We start from the raw sequence: 24665 nt of genomic DNA, 5'->3' as shown, positions 1-24665 counted from the left end.
AGGACATGATTGAAAGAACTGACCACTGACAAGTCTGGTACTACAATGTGACCCTCACTTACCTTTCCAACCTTGTTTTATAGTACTTTCTGCTTCACATAGTCTAGATTTCAGGCAAACTGGACTACCAGTCATTTATTCCCCAGACTTGAGTCATCATCTGCCATCTGCATTCCTTTGTACAAGCTTTTCCACATCCCTAGAATAAACTTTCTTCTCACCTCCATTTCCCAGAATGCTTGTCTTCTTTCAGCATTCACTTTAATTTTTTTTTTTATTATTATAAATTTTTATTTACAAGATATATGCATGGGAAATTTTTCAGCACTGACAACTGCACAACCTTTTGTTACAAATTTTCCCCTTCTTCCTTGCACCCTCTCCCCCGCATGACAGGTTGACCAATACATGTTATATATGTTAAAGTATATGTTAAATACAATATATGTATACATGTCCATACTGTTATTTTGTTGTACAAAAAGAATCGGATTTTGAAATAGTGTACAATTAACCTGTGAAGGAAATCAAAAATGCAGGCGGACAAAAATAGAGGGATTGGGAATTCTATGTAGTGGTTTATAGGCATCTCCCAGAGTTCTTTCACTAGGTGTAGCTGGTTTAATTCATTATTGCTCTATTGGAACTGATTTGGTTCATCTCATTGTTGAAGATGGCCATGTCCATCAGAATTGATCATCATATAGTATTGTTGTTGAAGTACATAATGATCTCCTGGTCCTGCTCATATTCATATAAGTCTCTCTAGGCCTTTCTGAAATCATCCTATTGGTCATTGTTTACAGAACAATAATATTCCATAACATTCATATACCACTGTGATAACCACGTTAGCATCCTGGATACCTTAGAATCAGCCAGAGGCAGGATAAGCAAAAGTCCTTGGTCTTTATTCTTGGTTTTTAGAGGTAGGAGTGAATTGGATGGACGCAGAATCTCCACAACCTTCCTTCTTTGTCTCCCTGGCTAGTCTTACTCCACCCCCTCATTCCTCCTACAATTCTCTGTATACACCAATTATTGAGCCAGCACAGAATAGTGGGGAGGGCCATTTTCCAAGCATATGCTTATAGAGTATTGTCCAATCGATAATTAGCCTTAAGTGCTTGGTTGTTCGACCTCAGTGCTTGAACTCAAGAGTCTCAGCTCTTTATATCTCCCACTTTCTTTTGTTTTAGAACACAAGTGGTTATGCCATCCCTGACTTCTCAGGAAGGGAGGTGAAAGCACTAAAAAGGATATGATCATTCCCCTCCTGACTTCTCAGGAAGGGAGATGAAAAGCACCAAAGGGAAGTGGGGATTGCTAGTGGGTTTCTGGGCTGAAGGGTCTTATTAGAAACAGGTATGCACAAACCCATCAGCATAGGAGGTATTACACAAGCACATAGCAATAATGCACAGGCTATTAGTGATGACTCTCCCCACAGTCAGTGCAGGCTCGATGTGGTATAACAAACATGAATTGTACATGCAAGTAGCAGTATAACAAACAATATAAATCAACATGATGTTGTAAAAGATTGCCAGAAGTCCTAGAAGGAGGGTATATAAACAACAGTCAAACATATGCCTTCTTCAGCAGCCAAGAGATAGTCCAAAACCAATCTATTGTCCATTGCTTCACGTGTCAGAGAATCCAATGATCCTTGCAAGTTTTTGAAGTCCTGCAAAAGGCTTTTTATGTGTTAGGGAATCCAATGATCCCAGCAGAATTTGAAGTCCTGCAACAGTTTTACCATTTCTCAGAAAATCCAATGATTCCTGAGGGTTTTCAAGTCCTACAACAATCTTATCATGTAGAGAATCCAATGATTCCTGAAGGTTTTGAAATCCTACAACAATCTTATCATGTCTCAGAGAATGCAAGGATTCCTTAAGGTTTTCAAGTCCTACAACAATCTTTTCATGTTTCAGGGATTCCAGTGATTACTGAGGGTTTTGAAGTTCAACAATTTTTGATGTCCATGAGTCAGATGCCATACCTCCATGTCTTTCAATGGTGGGCACAGTCAGCAATGGAACCACCCAGTGTTTCTTGAGTCTTCTCCTTCGTTTCAAGGGTCTACTCCGTCTCTCTCCAAAGGACAAGGCGAATACGGCTTGTTGGCACCCATCTGATTCCTTCTCCACCTGTGGAGATAAAAGCAAACCCTCTCCCCCAAGCAGTTAGCCTGTCTGGTCCCTTCCATTCACCACTTTGTAGGCCTCTCCACATCGCCTGGCAATTATCTAAAGATAGTAGAGCTGCTTGCACTGGACACTGCCCTTCCAGTGGGTTATAAAACCTGTCTGCTGGAGCCAGAACATCTTTGTCAGAAATCAAGAAGTTAATAGCATAAAGGGCTAGATGTAGAAGTTCTCTAGGGTTACCTGTGTCTCCCCCTTTCTTTTGTTTTTGGAGGAGTGTCTTAATGTCTCTATTTCTCTTCACTACTATTGCCTGTCTTTGAGTATTAAAGGGCATGCCAGTGATATGTAAAATCTTATACTGTGCACAAAAGTGTGTAAAATGTTTAGAAGTATATGCAGGCTCATTGTCTGTTTTTATCGCTTGTGGCACACCCATAATTGCAAATGCTTGGATAAGGAATTCAGTGACCACTCAGGCTGTCTCTTTTGCTGCTGGTATTGCAAAAGTGAATCCTGAAAAGGTATTTACCACAACATGGATAAAAGACAGATGACCAAAATATTTATAATGGGTCACATCCATTTGCCAAATTTCATTGGGTCTCAAACCACGAGGGTTCTTCCATGGAGGCAGTGTAGGAGTGTGGACAGGAAGGCAAGCTGTACAAGCTTTTATTATGTTCCTAGCTTCCTCTCCTAGCTTACAATTATTCCAAATTGTAAACGTAAAACTCGAGCAGCCTGATGATATTTAAAATGAGATTCTTGGGCCTCTTGAAATAAAGGAGTATTGGCCAAAATAGTTAAAAGGCTATCTGCCTTTGAATTACCATCAAAAATAGGACCTGGAAGTCCACTATGAGAGTGGACAACAAGAAATGTTACTTGGATGCTTTCTCACTTGCTCTTGAAGTTCCTTAAAGAGCTGATATATATTAGAGGCTACAAATTTTATTTGGGCTGTGGCAATTCTTTGTACCACACCTACTGAATAGGCCGAATCAGATATTATATTTATATCTCCTAGATAATAAGCAAGAGCTAGAATGATTGCATACAATTCATTCTGCTGAGTAAACTGAAAAGGAGTTCTGACTACTCTCTTTATAGTTAAGTCATGAGAGTATATAGCACAAATATTATGTTTTGATGCAGATGTAAAGATAGTTGGTTCTTTAAGAGGAACTTTAGAAATTGTTTCTTCAAGAATCCATCGCCAATTATGTAATAGTCTGGTTATCTTTAATGGAGACCCGTGTGTAAAATTTGGAGCCATGGGTAATAAAATTTGCCACTCTGGGATGGTTTCACAGCACACATTAATTTGTGCATTAGTGTAAAAGGTGTATATCTTGTCAGGTTTTGTCCCAGATAATTGTACTGCTCACTTAATGGCCTTTAATAAAATTCTAGCCACAAGCACTGGGTAAGGAGTAAGGCTTTGGTCTGGTTGTGCTGGGAGGTTCACCCACTCTATTACACTGTCTCCTTGATGAAAGACTGCTGTGGGTGCCTCTTGTCTAGCAAAATCCGATATTTCCAAGGGTTTTTGAGTGACTCTTTCAACCACATTGGATAAAGCCAGTTCAACTTCTCTCAAAGCCTCTTGAGCTTCTTTTGTAAGCTGACATGGTGAGTTTAAAGCACTGTCTCCCCTTAAAATGTCATATAATAGTTGCAATTGATAGGTAAGTCCAGCTTAACACTGGAAGCATCCATTGGATATCTCTTATCAATTTCTGAAAGTCATTTAAGTGTTTAGCTTCTCTGTTCTTAAGGAAAGTTTTTGTACTGTAAGCCTCTTAGGGTATACTTTATATCCTAAATATTGAAAAGGAGCATGTCTTTGATTTTTTTCTGGAGCTATGTGCAATTTGTAGTTCCTTAGTGTTTCCTTAGGTTTAGGCAGGATTGAAGCTGCCTTGTGAAAGGGAGAATCACCATGTTCTTCACCCTCACTTAACTCCTCATGCCCTCCCGTGATATCACTTTTAATCCGTTCTTTGTCCTCCTCTTTTTCCTCACACTTCCTCATCTGGTTGTTCTTAAAACTTTTCTCTTTTGTATAACTTGCAGGATTCTTTAAGGCCAATTGTATTATGTTGTATATATAGAATGTTTCCTTGGAAACTGAATCAGGACCTTTATCATTGTAGTATTCACATAGTTGATCTCCTACTAGCTTCCAATTATCTAGCCCTATCTCTTCTTCCTTTAAGAACCAAGGGAATGTGCGTTCTAATGTACCCAGGAGTCTAGCAATCTGTAACCAAGTTATAATTAAGCCTTGTCTCTTGATCAACTTAAGCATGCTTTGTATAGTGCCCCCTCGGGGCAGGAGTGGGTGTGGGGATGGGGGAGAATATTTTCCTAATATTTGCCCCATTTCCACTAAAAAAGGTTACTAGTTTAGCCCTTAACAAAGTAAGTTCCCTGTTTGTTTATTAAAATACTCACTCTATTATCTGGTCACCAGAGACTTCTTTAGTGAAATTAGGGTCCTTAGTCCACACGTTGGGCACCAAATGTGATGACCGCGTTAGCATCCTGGATACCTTAGAATCAGCCAGAGTCAGGATAAGCAAAAGTTCTTGGTCTTTAGAGGTAGGAGTGAACTGGATGGACACAGAATCTCCACGATCTTCCTTCTTTGTCTCCCACCCAGAAGTGACCCTGGCTAGTCTTACTCCACCCCCTAGTTCCTCCTACAATTTTCTATATACACCAATTATCGAGCCAGCACAGAATAGTGGGAAGGGCCATTTTCCAAGCATATGCTTATAGAATATTGTCCAATCGGTAGTTAGCCTTAAGTGCTTGGGTGTTTGACCTCAGTGCATGATGAACTTAAGAGTTTCAGATCTTTACATACTACAATTTATTCAGCCATTCTCTAATTGATGGGTATTCACTCAGTTTCCAGTTTCTGGCCACTACAAAGAGAGCTGCCACAAACATTCTTGCACATACAGGTCCTTTCCCCTTTTTTAAGCTCTCTTTGGGATATAAGCCCAATAGCAACACTGCTGGATCAAAGGGTATGCACAGTTTGATAACTTTTTGGGCATAGTTCCAAATTCCTCTCCAGAATGGCTAGATGTATTCACAATTCCACCAACAATGTATCAGAGGATGAATGCAAAGCATTGTTGTTATGCCAAACTTAGGGCACTGTCTGCTTGCTGGGGCTTAGCTCTGCAAAACAGGATGTTTCCTAATATCTTTACAATACTTATTAGTGAATTGTTTATTAGTGAATATGAGTACTATTAGTCAATTAGTGTGGCTCTTTGAGGGGCAGAAACTGTTTGATTTTTGGTTTTTTGTGTCCACTATCTAATATAGTGTTTCACATATAGTAGGTATTTGATGATTTTTGTTGAATTAAATTTACTCTAAAAGTTAAGAGATTGTTATTATCATTATAATTATGAAACTTTTTAAGGACCAGAAACTCTTTTAAGTGCAGTCATTAGTTGGTATGAGAGATACAAAGGGAAAGGCCCATTGATCCATTTTAAAAAGCACTCACTGTCTGGAATTTCAGATGTGATTAAAACCAATGTTTAGTAGTTGAAAAGACTGTAGATACTGGAAAAAGTTATGTTAATCCCTAGGGACCTTAAGGGGCCATTTTTATGTCCTTTGTGCATAAACTTCTCAAAGATATTAATCATGCCTCTCTCTGTGTGACCTGCATAGTACACAAAACAAAGTGTTAGAATTCTCCAAAGCAAAGTGAATTGAGAGCTGAAATGTCTTTTTAAAGAAATGGTAATAATCCATTTAACCCAGTCTTTGACATTCTGAAATAAGTGATGAACAATTAGTTTTTTGTTTTTCTTTTAACCTTACCAACACTAAGGGTTGGATATTTCTTTGGGCTTTACTGAAAAGGTCAATTCTACCCAATTCAATTCTATTTAATGAACATTAATTTATTAAGTACCCATAATGTGCAGAGTACTGTTCTAGGCACTCTCAGAAATATAAGGCATAATTAAGAAACTATTTTCCCTGCCTTCATGGAGTTAATAGTCTAAAGATAATATTGGTAGTTATATTTGTATATTGTAATGATTTATAAAACAGTTTATATATTCACAAATGAGTGTGATATAAAATAATACACAAGATAAAAGGGGACAAAGTGTTCTCTGTGGTGAGAAGGATATTTTAGGACTGGGGAAACCAGAGCATTTTTATAGGTAGCTGGAGTGAAGCAGTAGAAAGGGAGAAATTGAAAGTAATATGTAGCAAACTTGGTTTTACCTCAATGTATTGGCACAGGAGATGAGGGAGGGTACACTTCCTTCTCATGATGACTGACATTCTTGTGTTTCTGTACTTCTACTCCCAGGGAGTCACTATCCCCTGTCTTGCCCACCCAGGTTTTCATTGCTTTGAGGTTCTATTCCTGACTTGCCTTCTCTCAATATCTGTATAGGGGAAGTCCAAGTTACTCCCTTTTTGGAGAGGTATGATTGTACTCTTGATACCTATTCTCTATTCTCCTGAAGTGATTCTTGTTAAGGTCTTAAAAGTACATAAGAAAGAGGGAGTAATGAGTGAAGTTATTATAGACATTTGTTCTAACAAAGCCCTAGAGTAGAGGGGTGTGTGTGTGTGTGTGTGTGTGTGTGTGTGTGTGTACCTGTTTGGTAATCAGGAGAATGCTATGGGAACCCTTCTGGGTTTGTTTTTCATTCATAAAGTAAAATACATAAGATTTCAAAGGAAGCCAATTATATTTAAACACAGCAATCAAAATATTTAAAACAAACAAACAAAAAAATAAATTTACAGACTTCAGGTTAAGGACTCCTGCCCTAGAGCAAGTGGGATGAGATAAGATCAAGGGTATAATTAGCAAGAAAGACTGAGTTTCATCACTCATTTTTCTTCACTCTAGTACCAGAGAAATCCATGTTTCCTGTTCTTTTTTGATTATAGCTATGAATCAACCACAAGTAGGACTACATTTTCTAGGACAAGACTGAAGGAGGAAAGAATAGTTGATAATACTGAGTTTGAAGGAATAACAATTCACATTTCTGTAATGTAATTCAATTCAACAAGTATGTTTTACTTGGCAAGACATGACATATACACACAGATGTATAGATATAAAGTATATGCAAAATAAACATAAAATAGCTCCTGAGGATTGGGGCTCTAATAACTGGAAAAATAAATGCTTTTAGAGATTATAGAATATTTTTCTTACATCATTCTTATGAAAGAGGTAACGAAAATGTTTTAGCCCCCTTTTACAGAAGGAAAAACTGAAGCTGAGATAAATTAAATGACTTGTCGGAAGGCCTGTATACAACTAATAAATGTTAGAACTAAGCTAAGATACTAGTCCTATTGACTCAAAGCCCATGTAGCTCTCCACAACACTAGAGAAGAAAAAAGGAAGGCTAGTAAGAGAGAACCTTAAAATTTTCAATATCTAACTTAGGATAGTCACACGAGAAGAATTTCAGAGTTTGTTATCAGTGGAGATGATGAGGAAGTTATGCAATTGGGTATTTTCAAAGGCCTGCTTTTTAAATCTAACTTCTTCTTTTCACAAACTATATGCCACAATATTGATGTACATTTATAACAGTATATTGCCTAATTTCTTAAACTGTGGGTCATGATCCCATATGGGGGTCACAAAATTATGATTTATTATCAGTAAATGTTTGTTTTGTACACATATTTTATATACTTACATATCTGTGTCATATAAAAATTTCTCTGACAAAAAAGGTCACAAATTGGAAAAGGTTTAAGAAGCTATGGAATAGAGAACCTATTTAGTAAAAGAGGAAAGTCTTTGGATGGATAGCATGGTTTATGGAACCATCATATTTTATGATACTAGAGTTCACATAAAAAATGATCATCTTTTCAACAGTCATATTTAGTTCTTAGTGGGAATCTGAAATTTCGTGCTGTAATCTGTAAAATTTTCCTTCTCTAGCCCATATTACATTTGAGGAAATTGAGGCAAATGGAATTAAATGACTTGCCTAAGGCCACACAATAAGTGTCTGAGGTCAGATTTGAATTTAGGAAGATAGCTGATTCCATGCCCAGTATTCTGTTCATTGTGTCACGTAAACTGTCAAAGATTTCATAGTCACCAGCCACTTTCTGACTTGGATCAGTTTGGATTTGGATTGGACCCTTACAATAATACATTTGTTTTATCACTATTTTATAGATAAGGAAACCAAGGCTTAATAGAATTTAAGTGGATCTAGTTCTTCTTCCATTACAAGGCAAGTAACTGGTAGGTATGGTTACAAATGAAGTTAGAGTATTAATTTAGTAAACATCTGCTAAATATGTAGCACTTCATATAGATATATAACATAAGGTCTTTTCCCCTAGTTCTGAAGTTTTTAACTTTTTTGTGTCATAAACATTCTTGACAGTCTGGTGAAACCTGTAAACCCCTTCTCAGAACAATGTTTTTAAATATACAAAATAAAATACTTAAGATTACAAAGGAAACAGTTATCAAAGTGTTTTTCTCTTATCTTATCTTTTCTTGTCTATCTGTCTATCTATTTATCTATCTATCCATCTATCTGTATATTTAAAGTTCACAGACCCTATATTAACTTCTGCCCTAGGGATCTAAAGTATAGCTGGAGAAATAAGCCACACACCAATGAAGGGTGAACATATACCAAGTTCTAAAAAAGCTGAAAAGACAATGAATTTAATTGGAGTTCAGAGGGTAGAGTGAGCTAGAGGGCTAGATGGTATCTACTGATGATTCCAATTTCCAGATTTGGTTGGCACATGTTGAACAAACACTATGAAATGTTACTCTAGGCTGGCCTAAAGATATGAATGATTATTTTTTGTTTCTATATTATGAAAGCCCATCTCAAAAACAACAATAAACAACAAAACAAAACAAAAACATGGAATTTACAAAAGCTCAGAATCTTAGAGTTGGAAGGGACATCCAGTCTAATGGGAGTTTAAACAAGAATCTTTTCTTCAAATTCAGTCAAATCCACTCCAATCCAATTAAGCATACATTAAGCTCCCACAGTGTTCAAAAACCATGCTATATGCTGGGGATTCAAAAGACAAAACAGAAAATGTTCCCTGTCCTCAGAGTTTATATTTTACTAAGTATCAATAAATAAACATTTATTAAGCACTTAAACTATGTTCTTGTCAACTGAATCTTCGCATCAGAAAAAATTATGCACTATGTAATAACAAATAGTAACAGTTTAGTAATGTCATTATTTTCTTGGGTTGTTAGTTTGTGACTTTTAATCCCACTTTTCTCCTAACTCAGATGCTACTCACCAGCCACTGACTTTGTCTTTGTAAAAGCATTACTGAGAAATAAGCCTTTTTTTTTTTTTGTAAATGAAGTAAATTTGTAAAATTAAGAACAAATTATTCCCAAGCCCAATTCAGTTAGGTCTATATATATTGAGGGTCTTAGATTTTAGGCTTTCTAAGAGTTTTCTACAGCATTATGCTCTCTGTAGGGATAACTGAACTTTAATCATTTTCATTTCAAGATTAGTAATATGTTATATACTTCAACAACAATACTATATGATGATAAATTCTGATGGACCTGGCCATCTCCAGCAATGAGATGAACCAAATCAGTTCCAATAGAGAAATAATGAATTGAACCAGCTACATCTAGCGAAAGAACTCTGGGAGATGACTAGGAACCATTACATAGAATTCCCAATCCCTATATTTTTGTCTGCCTGCATTTTTGATTTCCTTCACAGGCTAATAGTACACTATTTCAAAGTTCGATTCTTTTTGTACAACAAAATAACTGTTAGGACATGTATACTTTTATTGTACTTAATTTATACTTTAACATATTTAACATGTATTGGTCAACTTGCCATGGGGGGCAGGGGATGGGGAAAGAAGGGAAAAAATGGAACAAAAGGTTTGGCAATTGTCAATGCTGTAAAATTACCCATGCATATAACTTGTAAATAAAAAGCTATAATAAAAAAAAAAGAAAAAAAATAATGTCAGGATGGGATCTTATGGTACAATAAGGAAGACGAAGTTCAGAATTATTGAAGTGATAAACCCACTGTATTCTGCTCTGTGCTAAGGATATTATTTTAATACAGATATAAAATTATATTTTAAATTCAATAGCTACATGTCCTGTTTAACATTAAAAAAATCCAGTTGAAATGAATGTAAACTACTTGCATTTTTGTTTTTCTTCCCAGGTTATTTTTGCCTTCTGAATCCAATTCTCCCTGTGCAACAAGAGAACTGTTAGGTTCTGCACACATATATTGTATCTAGGATATACTGTAACCTATTTAACATGTATAGGACTGCTTGCCATCTGGGGGAGGGGATGGAGGGAGGGAGGGGAAAAGTCGGAACAGAAGTGAGTGCAAGGAATAATGTTGTAAAAATTACCCTGGCATGGGTTCTGTCAATAAAAAGTTATTTAAATTTTTTTAAAATGAAAAAAACAAAAACAAAAAACAAACAAACAAAAAAATCCCAGTCTGCTACACTATTATCTGAATCACAAATAAGATAAATTGGGAAGTAAATTTTTTATACTTTGTCATAAGATTTTCCACAGGCCATTTTTTAAGTATTGAGTTTTCATTCCCTGAGTAGTTAAAATATGATATAACTTCCAAAAATACTTGATATAAATGTAACTTTTCAGGGACACATCTAGAATGGATGAGTTCTGCTTGATTGAATTGGATTCAATTGGAAATACTAGTGAAGATCCATCTAGATTAAGGGAAGAATAGGTTACATATTTTTCATCACACCATCCTTCCTTGTGTCTAGCAGCTTTTTTATTTTCTTCTTGTCCTTTCAAAGGCAAAGGAAATGGACTCCTAGAAGAGAGTATACTGAGTCAAGTGAAAAAGCAACACCTGTTTTGCTTTGTGATTTTTTTTCCTGTTTGAAGAGGTTATGGGAAGTGTCAGAACAATGACTGAATAGACTAGCCTGAGATGTTGCCAAGAAGGGTTTCCATATCAGGAACTCCTAGTTCATTGACTTTGTAAACTAAGATGTATGCTAGGATATTTTGTGAAATAAAGGAGTCTTAAAGACTGAAACCATCACCTAGTATAGGAAAGCTTTCCTTATCCCTTTAGATCCTGGTACTTTTCCTCCCAGAATTATCTTGTTTACGAGAGGAAATTCCTTCTGGACAATACATTAGAAAAGACGATGGAGTGGGAATTATTATTTTTTTTTTTTGAGCCTTAGATCAAATCTAGCATTTAGTCATTTCAATTGTATTCTACTTTCTGTGACCCCATTTGGAGTTTTCTTGGCAAAGACACTGGAGTGGTTTACCATTTTCTTCTCCAGCTCATTTTACAAATGAGGAAACAGAGGCAAACAGGATTGAGTGACTTGTCAGTAGTCACAGAGTCAGTAATTATCTGAGATTAGATTTGAACTCATGGAACTCTTTCTGACTTCAGATTCAGTTCTATCTATGGAATCATCTAGTTGCTAGTCCTAACAGATACCATCCCCTCAAATCAAACTGACACAGGCAGTTCTATTTAACAATTATTTGATAAGTCCTTAATATGTACAAGGCATTGTGCACAAAAAGGAATAAAATAGAGGCCATGCTGCTAAGGGAGTTTGCACCTAAGAGGGGACTGTCAAATGAATAATATAAATAAAAATGCTTAGTTCACAGGAGAACTTTGAACAAAATTCTTTGAGAGAAGTACAGTCTGCTTCCAGATGGTGTGTAGAAGGCTTCACGGTTGAGGGGGTCCCTGAGCTGGGCTTCATAATATGAGAAGGATTCCAATAAACAGAGATGGGGGTAGGGAAGGGAATGAATGTAATTATTACCCTTCTGGCCACTTTGCTAAATCAATTCTATTTACTTAGGAGATACAGCTGGGATGTGGGAAGATTATATGTAAACTCTTCTGTCTGGCATTTAAAGCCTTCAAATGCTTGTTGAGTCAAGTCAAATCAAGTAAAGTCAAGAAGTCAAGTCAATAAGCATTTTTAAAATGCTTACTGCAACATGGTCCCAATTTACCTTTCTGGCCTAATATGTTATATATTAACTTACTTTCTACAGTTTATCCAAACTGTCCTTGTTTGTAACACAATATGATCATCTATTGTCACCATGACCTTGTGCTAGCTTTCATCTGAACCTAAAATGTTCTCTCTTTTGCCCTGTTGTCTTAAGAATTGGCTCAAGTCCACCTTATATATCAAATTTTTCTTTTTCTTTCTAGATCTTAGTACCTTTCTTCCCTAGAATTATCTTGTACTTATTTTGTATTGACTTATTCATATACACATACCTCCCCCAATAGAAGACTTTAACCTAGATTTTTGTTTGTCCTTTATTCCTGAAGAGGACCAATGGTATCAGCCATGTGATGTCTATTTTTTCCTTGCTTCTTTTTTTTAAATAGTCTTTTATTTTTCAAAATACATGCAAAGATTGCTTTCAAAATTTACCCTTACAAAACCCTGTGTTCAAAATTTTTCTCCCTCTCTTTCCCCCTTCCTCTCCCCTAGACAGCAAGTAATCCAACATGTGCAATTCTTCTATACATATTTCTACATTTATCATGCTGCACAAGAAAAATCAAATCAAAAAGGGAAAAATAAGAAAAAACAAGCAAACAACCAACAACAACAAAGATGAAAATACTATGTTGTGATCCACAGTCTGTACCTTTAGTTCTCTTTCAGGATTCAGGTGGCTCTCTCCATCACAAGTCTATTGTAATTGCTGGCAGGACATGTCTTAACTTGCAAGTGAATTGGATTTAAGTGAGGCAGAGCTGTGCAAAGTCATCAGCTTCTCTCTTCCAGAATAATCAGAACCCAGTGACAGGACATAAGTCAGGGTAAATGGTAATGGCCCATGATGCAGTGGGAGGCCTTGGCCTTAGCTAAGGTCTTTTCCAGGTCTCTGTCTGAAGCAACACCCATTCATTAATTAAAGTCTAGATAAGAACTGAGAAAAAAGATGGGCTAGTTTGCCTTCTCAGAATAATCAGTCAAAGGGGAAGATCTTCTGAGTTTCTGACAAGAATAGAAACAATTACTTTTTACACTTCCTCTGGACCATCAAAACCCAAACAATGAGCAAATGAAGTTCAGTTGAGGCCTATTATTGGACATTTCGGAAGGGGCCACTGTAGGATGATTTCACTCTTGTCTTCTTGTTCCTAGTACCTAAGCTCATAATAAATGCTTGTTGATTGATGCTGTCTCCCTCTTGAATTTACTTGGTATTTCTTTGTTTATATTTTGCATTTGCTTTTGTAAATGTTTCAAAACCCTTCCCCACTCCAGGATGGGAGCTCTTTGAAGAGTTAGTTTTGTTTTGTTTTTTGTCTTCTTATCACTAGTGCCTCACACATAAGGGCTGCATATAGACTAGGAATAGGGACTGAACTAGTGATTTCATTGATATATGGAACTCTCAAGTGAAGAAAGTCCCCCTATAAATTCAGGTTAGCACCTTCTCTGCAGCTCAGAGTCTTAAAGAATTGTCTAGAGACTAATTGGCTTGCTGAATGTCATACAATTAATGTGTATCAAAAGGAGACTTGACCTCAGGGGTTCCTGGTTTCAAGGCCAGTCTTTACTTACCATCCCAGCAATGGCATGTAGTAGGTGCCTTGTAAATAGAATGAACTGAAGTGAAAGACAACAGGTTTTGGACTCAGAAGCATTTGGATCTTAACTCTGATACTTATTGTGTGACATGGGCAAAAGATTTATATATTCTTTTTGGTTTGCTCACCTTTAAAATGCCCCATTCTTATAGGGTTGCTGTGAGGATCACATGAGATAACTCAGATCTGGTGCTTTGTAGACTAGAAACATGATAGGATTCTCAACAATTTTAATAAGGATTATTGTTATGTTAGGAAAAAAACCAAGATTTACAGAGCAGTATGTTTTCACTGGAATGAAGTTATATTGCTAGCCAAATAAAAATGATAATGATGATATTGATAATACTTATTTAATGTAATCTGTGACCTCACCGTCAGGGATGCTCCTTCCAATGGTTCAGACTGCAACTCATTCTGTGTGTGATCTGTGTATCATTATACTTCTATAAATGTTACATGGAAATTCTGGATCTTTGTCTAAAAGTCCCTTGACAGTGTGGATGTGCCAATGGGGCAAGTAGCTATTATCCAGTTATTCCTTTCTCTTACTCTAGGACTGGTTCTTCTCCTTTTTCAGTCACACCATAAATCTCTCTGATGATATTCCTGATATCACTTCTCTTGCCAAATTGTTACTGGTAACGTGCTGACTTTTTTTGTCCATGCCCCTCTCTGTTGCCCTTTGGGTGAACTACAAATCTAATACTTTCGAGACTGGTATTCCATGAGTCATTCATTCCATGAAGAATATCGAGGTTAAAAAGATGAGCCTTCATTTTAATGAGAAATTTAGTGTTTTAAAAACACATTCCAAAGGCAATCCAGCTCACTTAATTTCTTATATTCAATATTGGGTTCTGTTTATTCTTTATTGTGTCTATTAAAGGAATAGGCACTGATGGACCAGTTCTAGGGGCTCTCCGTCATCCAGCTGAATGATGGTCAGTCTTCATCCACTTGGTTCTTCATCTTTGGAGAGTTAGACCAAAATCTTCCAAGTAACTCTCATAGCTCTCACTTTGGAAACTTTACAGGTACATACACATATATATCCATGTATCCACATAGAGACAGGGGTAGTCTTAAAGAGGATCAGATATTCTAAACAGGTAGCCTGAGAGGGAAGGGCATGGAAGGAGACAGAAGCAGTTAACTCTACTTTGCCTTAGTAATAATGTTGGAACTTCTCCAAATTAGGTGAATTGTGGACTTTTAGGTTCTTTTTTTTTTTTATGGTACCAACTGGCATAGACATTTTTTCAATGTCCTGAGGGCTAAAGGACATCTTTTACCCTATACCAATGGGAAAACTGAGGCATAAAGGACTGACCTTGTTAGAGTTGATGGCTCCTAACTCTGTCTCATAAGGATGCTGTTTGAGAAATGAAATTCTCTGGAACCCCAAGCACATGCTACCTTCATAGAGAACTGATTGGGTTATCCAAATTTGCCTTTTCTACAAGGCAAATCTTACAGCAGGGAGGCTCATTGGCAAATAGAGCAGTAGATCTACCAACTCTCTCAGCCAGCCCCCTAAAACTTAAAACTCTTTTGACTGGAAAAATTGTTAGAATAGCTTCATTGAACTTTAAGTCCTTAATTATTGTAAGCATATGATTTGATATCTGTTCTTTGTGGCTTACAGTATCATCCAGAGAAGTGGACTAGGAGATAGGAGATTTTGATTCTAGATCTGGCTTTGATAGAAGTTAGGAAGCTTATATCACTATGGGTAATTTCTTATCTACTTTTGATCTAAGTTTCCTCATCCATAATAATAGTAACAGCATTTATATAGCTCTTTAAAGTTTGCAAAGCATTTTACAAATATTATTTTATTTTATCCTCACAATAACTTTAAGATGTAGGTGCTCTTATTATCTCCACTTTTACACTTGAGGAAACTAAGGCTTAGAAAGCGTAAGGGATTTGGCTAAGATCAGATGGCTAATATCTGATATGAATATGAACACGTTCATGAACATGTCTTCTTGACTCCAGGTCCAGAATATAAACATCTGCTTTCCTTTACTGATTGATTGTATATAGAGTCTTCCACACCTACAGTTCCCCACTTCTCTTTTGTTTATTTATATAATATATATTATACATAATATATGTATATTATAGTTATCATATCTCCTACTAGACAGTATCAGGGATTATGCATCTTTGTTTTGCCCTGTTTACCCCAGTTTCCATCCCTCTCCTCAGTGCTCTGCACTGAATAGGTATTCAACATTTGTTGAAATTTTTATTTTTTCTGTACCCAAATTAAAAAAGAAAAGTGTTTCATAAACACTTTTCATGTTCATAAAGGTTCATAAAGACCTCTAGCTAGTAGCATATTGGATAGTGCACTGGATCTGGAGTCAGGAGGATTTGAGTTCAGATTCAGCCTCATACAAATACTAATTGTATGACTCTAAGCATGTCTCCTAATTTCTGTCTGCCTCAGTTTTCTGTTTATAAAATGGGGATAATAAAAAATTATAGGATAATTATGATGACCAGTGAGAAAATTTTTGTAAAAAGTGCTTAGCATAATGTTTGGCATAGAGTAGGTGCTATAAAAATTCATATTCTCTTTCCCTTCCAAATATCTGTATGAGGAGGAGGGGGAGATAAGTACCTACAATGTGCCAAGCCCTATATACCTTACAAATATTATCTTATTTAATCTCTACAGCAATCCTGGGAAATAGGTGCTATTATTAACCCCATTTTATAGTTTGAAGAAACTGAGCCAATTAAATAATTTGCTCAGGATCATACAGCTAGTTAAGTATGGGGCAAAGGTTTAAGCTCTTTCTGATTCTAGGTCCAGTGCTGTACTCATTGTGCTGCCCAAATGAACTATGATTTAGTTTACTGTTTTTATTTCGAAACATTTCACCTTTGGTATGAGCCTCTCAGAGTCTTGATGACCAGATGCCACAAGCTGGGTAGGATCACTGCTCTGTTTTTTTAAGATTGTTTGCCCATAATAAAAACCTGCCCCCTTTTATAATGTTACAAGTCTTGCTTAAAAAACTCTCAAAGGTAAAGTCCTTTGTATAGCTGGAGCCCCAATTTAAGTGAATTCCTGGCTTCAACTCTTAACTAGCATTCTCTAGTCCTACGATTTCTTTGGGGTGGGTTGTAAGGGGCTGATCCTTTACAATTTATAGGCTGAGAGATTTGCCTAGAACACTATGAGATTAGATGACTTTATCCTGGAAAACAGTCATTCTCTGTCAGAGGCAGGACTTGAATCTTGGTCTTTCTGACTCTGATTTGCTCACTATGCCCTTCACCATGCCACCTCAATTAGTGATTAAAGCTGTTTAAAAAAAATGAGCTAGGGCAGCTAGATAGTACAGTGGCATTAGGAGGACCTGAATTCAAATTTGACCTCAGACACCTAATGCTTAATAGCTGTGTGACCCTGTGCAAGCCACTTAACCCCAAATGTCTCAGTTCTCTCCCCCCAAAGGATGGAATGTCATATTAGATAATGAATTTCCTGCCAGTAGAGATGTTCAGAGATAGTATAATCATTTTCCCAGAACAGCTATATAAGTAATTTTGGTACTAGGTAGAAAATAGGTCTAGATGATCTTTGAGGTCTATAATTTACTCATTTTTGGTCTGAACTGGTAACTCTATTTCAGTAGGAAATACTACTTTGGAAAGTATATCACTGATATACATCAACAATCTGTTTCTAATTTAATTATGATTAGTCTTAGAGAGTTGTGGGGAGTGGTATTGACAAGTAAATTGACTTGTTCATGATCACATAGCTAATATGTATCACAATAGTATGGCACTCTGATCACAATCTGAAAACAAAAATTCAACAATTCTTGACTAAGAATGGTTTAGGTAAATTAATAGGTGAGAGACTGATAACTGAAGACACCATGCATTAGTGGGAAAAACTCACTGAATCAGTAAGTCAAGAGACTTGGATTCTAGTCCAAGTCATATCATTATGGCGCATTGGGTATATCTTTTCTTTTATCATCTCAGTTCCTCCTTTTTAATATGAGTATAATATGAGTTAGATGATCTAAAGCTCCTTTTTGCTTTGCAGATCTGCAATTCTTTTTTTTTTTTTTTTTCTGATCTGCATGTCTAATATAACTAGAAGGATCAGCAGAAAACCTGTTACTGATTTGCTGTGTGATCTTGACCAAATCACTTATCTTCTGGGGGCGGCACTTTTCTCCTCTTTAAAATGCGGGTAGGGTGGAGTAGCCAATATTAGCCTTATAGCTTTCAACATGCTGTGATCTTGGAAGAATAGCCAACTACAGAACAGTATCCAGAACGTATAATAAAGTTTGTTAATTAAATAAATTCCTTGACTATTTACTGTTGGGTGATTCTGGGTGTCCCTGGAATAATTATAATAAAAAAAAATAAAACTTTCAGAGTAACAAGCCTTACTCAAGAACAATAATAACAGAAATCCATATGCACAAATAAATACCAATGTAATGTGGGGAAGGGGGAGGGACAAAAGTTTCAGAAGTGGATTGAAATAATAACTAGATAGCATTTCCCTGAGAGAATTTGACTCAGCATCCAGTACTTTTATGGATAAAATGATTTTGGTTAAATGACTTCTGGTTGTTTGGGCACCTTGAAAATCAAACATAAACAGTGCTGTTGCAAAATATGTAATCAAAGTAAAACCCAGGAAAAGACATTTTGTTCCTCTTTCCATGCGTAATAAAACAATCTTGAGGCTGTAGAAACCTCTATCTGCTCTTTACATGAAACCCCAAGTGTGTTTATTTAATGTAATGCCACTTAATTAAGCTTTAGTCAATTCTAATTCATAAATTTTTGTGGCTGGCAGAAGCTTAGGATTGGCATGTGAGGTATGATTTACCTATTAATTTTGTTTTCTCAAATAGACTACTGGATAAAATATGAAATCTACAGATATTGTTCTGAAGACTGAGCGAGTAAAAGAATCAAAAAATGTTAAATTTAGAACATGATCATGGCTGATTACCTCAGGGACAATCATTAGTACCTCTGAGGTATCCTTGACACCATCATGGTTAAACTGTGATTAAACAAGTATTCTCTCCACATCACTCTCCAGAAGGGTGGTCATTCAACCTTTGATTAACAATATCTAGTGAGAGGGAATCCACTGTCTCCTGGAGCAGCCCCTTCTATTTTTAAAGTCTCTGAAAGTTTTTATTTACACTAACCATAAATCTGCCTCTCTGTAATTTCTACCTATTGCTTTTTGTCTGGTCTCTGGGGTCATTACACTAGTTTTATCTGCTAGATAGTCCTTAAAATACTTGAAGATCTGTTTTCTCTCAATCTTTTGTCCCCAGACTAAAAATTTCCAGTTTCTTCAATAAATCCTTAAATGTCATTAATCTCTACTATCTTGTTTGCCCTCTTCTTGATGTATCCTATTTCTTCAATGTCCTTTCTAAAATATGATACCTCTAGATCTGGATATTCCAGATGTCATCTGATCAAGACATAAGCTAGAAGATCTGCTTGTCCTTTCCTGCCTGGTTTTGGACTCTGTGCTTTTCGTAAGGCAGCCAAAAATCATGTTAGGGTTTTTGTGCTTTTTTTTTTCCCTGTCATGGTACATTATTGACTTAACAATTATTTAGTTCCACAATACCTCAGATCTTTTTTCTATACAAACTATTGTCTAGGCACATATCCCCCCATCTTGTACTTGTAAAGTTGATTTTCAATTAGAACCCAAGCATGTCCTCCCCCGGACAATGGAGGGAACTTTCTAAGGGTTTATTCTTAATCTTTTGATTTCTTTTTCCTAATTGATTCTAACCTCTGCTCTCAATTCCTTTAATTTTAGAATGATAGTTTCAAGGGATCTCAGAAGGCATTTGATCTCTTCCTCTGTTGTAAGGAAGGACTACATTTGAGTAGGGTTGGAATCTCTCTCTCTTTCTATAGTGGCTGGGTCCAAAGCATCTAGATTTGGGAGTTTTGAATTATTTTGAAGTCAGCAAGGATTAGTGATATCATGGGTGGTATTACTTGGCAGTGGGGGTTGGGGGTGGAGTAGAAGTGAATCTTTTTCCTTTTCCCTCTTCTAGTTCCAGTGTAAAAATTGTGAGCCACTCCAACATCACCAGATAAGTTAGCACGACAATGTCTTCCTGAGGAAGGAATTCTCATTATGAAAGATCATTAGGAAGGTAGCACAGTATAGTGACAAGTACTAGATCTAGGTTCAAATTCTGCCTCTGTCCAATTTATTGTCCATGTGATCCTAGGCAAATCACTTTATTTCTCAGTTTCTTAGTCTAAAAATTGAGGGGAATGAACTAGTTGACTTCTGAGGTCCCTCTTAGCTTTCAATCTATGCTCCTATACAGCTGAGGATGTTCCTGAGACCTCCTCAGGAACCACTTCCATTGTCTTTCTCTCTGACCAATCAAAAAATTCTTCTGGTCAAGCTAAAGAATTGTGCCAGAAGGCTGTGGAACTGTTTTCTACTCTTGCTTCTGATCACTTTTATAAGTCTTTAGATCATATATCCTGCCTCTGTTTATTATTACAAGCAAAAAGAAGGTTTGCTCTTGGATCCTAAAGTAAGAGTTTTGCCTTTTTAAAGATTTGTGCATAAGGAATTAAAGATAGCATTAAAAACAGGGCAAGGTACAGAGAATATGTAGCCTAGTATTTCCTTCTACTTATCTTCTTTTATCTTTATGACTTTTCAGTTATGTGCACATCAAAAGTCCAATATCCACAGGGCTTCCTGTTCACCCTTTTCCCATTCCCACCCCTTTAGGAAGAAGAAGATTTTAAAAAGTAAGATTCTCATATAGCTGAATATTCAGTTTATAAAATCTAAAATACTTCTAAGGAAATATATTCTATCAGAACCTAAGACTTTGGTGATTTTTCAGTATTTAGAAATGAATTTAAATAGATTATTCAGTATTAACAATTTCCCCATCCCATCCCCATCTAAAAAACAAAAAAACTAAGTCACAGTCTTATTATCTAAGGTTGAGAGGGATCTAGGCAGAGAGCTGAGGTGAGTGGGGGTATTATAGCCTAAACTCCATCATTTTACAAATGAGGAAGCTGAGGCCTAGAGAGAAATGGAGAACAAATGATAAACCTGGGATTTAAATCTAGGTCCTTATTTTTTCTGCTATGCCATGTTGCATGTATAGAACCAAATTTTTGGTGATTAACCCATTTATTATTAGACAGTCTATCAGGTTCGGAAAGAATTCTTGCTTGCAAGTAAGGATTGTTTGACCTTGGCACATTGTTTTGTCTGCTTGTTCTGATGTTTGGTTAGCACATTTGAACCTAGCTGAACTTACCCCCCTCCTTTCAACTATTAAGTATTTATTTTTTCTCTTTTATATCTTACCTCCTCATTAGGGGAAAAAAAAAGTGGGGGAAAAAAAGCATTTTTAAAAGATTTTGAGTTCCTTTTTTTTTTTTTTTTTTTTTTTACAAATAACTAGTTGAACATTTAAAATAACACCTTCAAGAGCTATCTTCAATACCAATGAGGGATTTGCAAGTGTCATAATGAAAAAAGAAAGGAACCTCTTCATAAAAGTTAGTGTGGAGATAGATCTAGTACTTGCTTTATATCATATTGTGGTTAGTCATTCAGTTTCAGGGTACCCAATGTGACTCAGAGTGTGTTTCACTCTATGTGATAAGAAGCCTTGAATTTACAGTGTCATTGTTGCATTTTACCTTCGGGACTTTGGGCCTTGAATTTACAATATTATGTTGCATTTTACCTTTGGAGCATTGGGATTTATTATTACATGTTGTAGAAAAGTACCCTAGCTTTTTTCAGCCTTATTATGTAGTATACTTCTTTGTTCATTTTATGGTCTCGTGAGGCAGGTTAATTTACCCATTACACTTGACATTCCATTTTCCATCTCCAGGTCTTTGCACTGGCTGTTCTTTTTGCTGGGAAAGTACTTCCTGGTCCCCTTTCCTGTTGGAGTCCTTTGTTTTCTCCAAAACTCAATTCATATACCATCTTTTCCATGAAGCCTTTTCTGATCCTACCAACTGTGCCAGATACTTTGTAGGTGCTTAAATACTTGGATTCATTGTTCAGGATTGAATAGGATAGGGAGGGGCGAGTGGATTATGCTTCAGGAATTCTGGAATTTTGTCCTATTTGTCTTTAATTCATTGTATGACACTTAGACAAGTTATTTCATCTTTTGGGGGTTCAGTTTCCTTATCAGTAAAATAAAGGGGAAATCTAAGATCTTTCAGTTGTAACTTGGGATTCTATGTATGGATTATTAAGATAGCACATTCATGGTATAGAAAAAACAGAATGGTTGAGGTTTTTTTTTTTTTTTTTTTTTACTTTATAACCACAGTATCTTGACCATTTTGGAGAGGAAGATCATTGGTGAGAGACTGGCTTATAATCGGTTTATAAATTTGTCTCGGATACAGATTGGCAGATCACCTAATTGTTAGTCTTAGTTACTTTTAGGTATTGGGATGGGGGTCACAGAGTCAGTATGAGTCAGAATCAGGATTTGAAATTGGATATTCCTGATTCCAAGCCTACTACTTAGACACTTTGCCCTCTGTACCTTGCAACAATAGAAATTTAATAAATGCTTGTTAAATTGAATTGAATGTTTTTGCCTCCTCTTATTGCTCTTTCTTCCTACCTAATCCTATTCTTCTACCTCTCCATACCTCCCTCTCCTCCCACCCCAGTTTTGGGGAATAGGCCAATGAGAAACAGAAGTGGCTCTCCAACTGGTATTTAAAAAAAAAAAAAAGGTGAGGCTCATATACATCCATCTGTTGTCTCCTATTCCCTTCCCTCATCTTTTAAAAATATAGTAGTATCATCTCATCCCATAGTTTCTCATTCATAAAAACATACAATTCCCATAACAATTAAGAAAATAACCCATCAAATTAGAAGTGGTTTAATGGATATTGTGAGCAAAAGTTCTAGCTTCTTGACTTTTCTTTATCTGACTCTCATTTCAGGCCCATTTTCTACATCATGATGTATTTTCATTAACAGTTTAACTTCAAGCCAAAAGATTTCTATTTGCATCACTTCTTTCCTTTACATCCAATCATCCATCTATCCATCCATTCCTTCCTTCCTTCCTTCCTTCCTTCCTTCCTTCCTTCCTTCCTTCCTTCCTTCCTTCCTTCCTTCCTTCCTTCCATTCATCCATTCATATAATTACTAAGTCTACCAGTGCTACTAAATACTGGGGAAAAGAAAAATAAATAAAAGTTTGCCTTTGCCCTCATGAAACCTTCAGTCAAGTGATAACAATTCTACTATTGGAGAGGCAACATGGTACAGTAGATAGAATGCTGGATTTGGAGTCAGAAACACTCAAGTTCAAATCTTGTGTCAGTGACTCCTGGGCAACTTAAACTCTATAGGTCTCAATTCTCTCGCCTTGATGAGGCTTAGACTTGATAGCTTCTTTGGTCCTTTCCAGCTCTTGCTTTATGATCTTATGATCTGGCCTCTGCCACAATAAGAGCCAATTTGACTATGGACAAACTCCAGTGCTCCAGGACACTTACTTAAAACTGTAAATAACAGACAAGCTGATGATTTGTATAACTAGAGGGAATTTTTTAAATTGTTAGCTTTTTTATACCAAGAATTTCCTACAACAATGAAATCACAGGTCTAGACAAGAAAAAGGTAATTCACATTTTCATATACTTCTTTATAACTATAGGTGAGGCAGATACTATAAGTTTGGAAAGATTCCTGGCTCTGTTGCTTATTACTTGTATGATCTTAGGCAAATAACAATCTTCTTAAGACTGTTTTCCCAGTTATAAGATAAGTGTTGGTTTGGGCTCTTCTAGTTCTGCAGAGACAAACTGAGAGCTCTTGAAATGAAAGGATTTGCTCATCATCACTCCACTAGTAAGTGGGCAAACCTAGATCTTCTGAGTCTAAGCTCGGGCTGTTTTTTTTTTTTTTTTTTGGTAACAAGTTATATTCCTTTGCTTTTCATTTCCATCAGCCTCTTCCTGCTTTTCTTGTTTCTTCCCCAAATAAGATTATTTTTTGAAAAGTTTATTGATACTTTTTGTTTTTATACCACAATAATTTCTGGAAATTCCACTACTTCTACACCTCTATTATTAATTTTTTTGGGGCTTTCTAGAAAAACCAATAAACAAAATCACCATCTAATAATATATACAACATTTGTTCCATGTCTCTCTCCTAACAAATATATTATATCTATCTTGTGTATATCTGTGACAAGATATTAGATTATGATATTCATGTGATTAATTAAAGTTATGTTCTATGAATTTTTAATACATTTATTTTTGTATGTAATGAAGCCAAGTTTCACAATCTCTTCTTTTTCCTTTTAGGTTTTTTCCTTTACACAAAAACCATTTTAATGATAGTGACAAAATTAAAAATAAGGCAAATAAGATACTCTCTCTCCTCAAGTAAAAACTTTTAAAAATTGGTTTTGGTCAAAATGTATTGGTATTGGTACAAAATGGAAAAAAGTTTTCTCCTTATTCACTGGCTAACTTTGTATATAGGGTTCAGGGAGGACTTTAAAATAGAGGCAATTATCAAATGATTTAGCATCTCTTGTTCACTATTCTTCTTGAAGGCAAGAAATAGGTCTAGCTAGTTCTCTTGAAGTTCATTCATTCAATAAATAAACATTAAGAACAATCTGTGTATGAAATACTTTGCTGGGGACTGGAAGAGATACAAAATGTAGATAAAACACTCCATAGTCATAGATTTTACAGTTTAGGAGAAAGATAAAATATAAACAAAAAGTATTAT

This window comes from Sarcophilus harrisii, chromosome 1, assembly GCF_902635505.1.
Source record: "Sarcophilus harrisii chromosome 1, mSarHar1.11, whole genome shotgun sequence".
NCBI classification, from domain to species: Eukaryota; Metazoa; Chordata; class Mammalia; order Dasyuromorphia; family Dasyuridae; genus Sarcophilus; species Sarcophilus harrisii.
The sequence above is the reverse complement of the archived record's forward strand: the minus strand, read 5'-3'. Positions refer to the sequence as shown.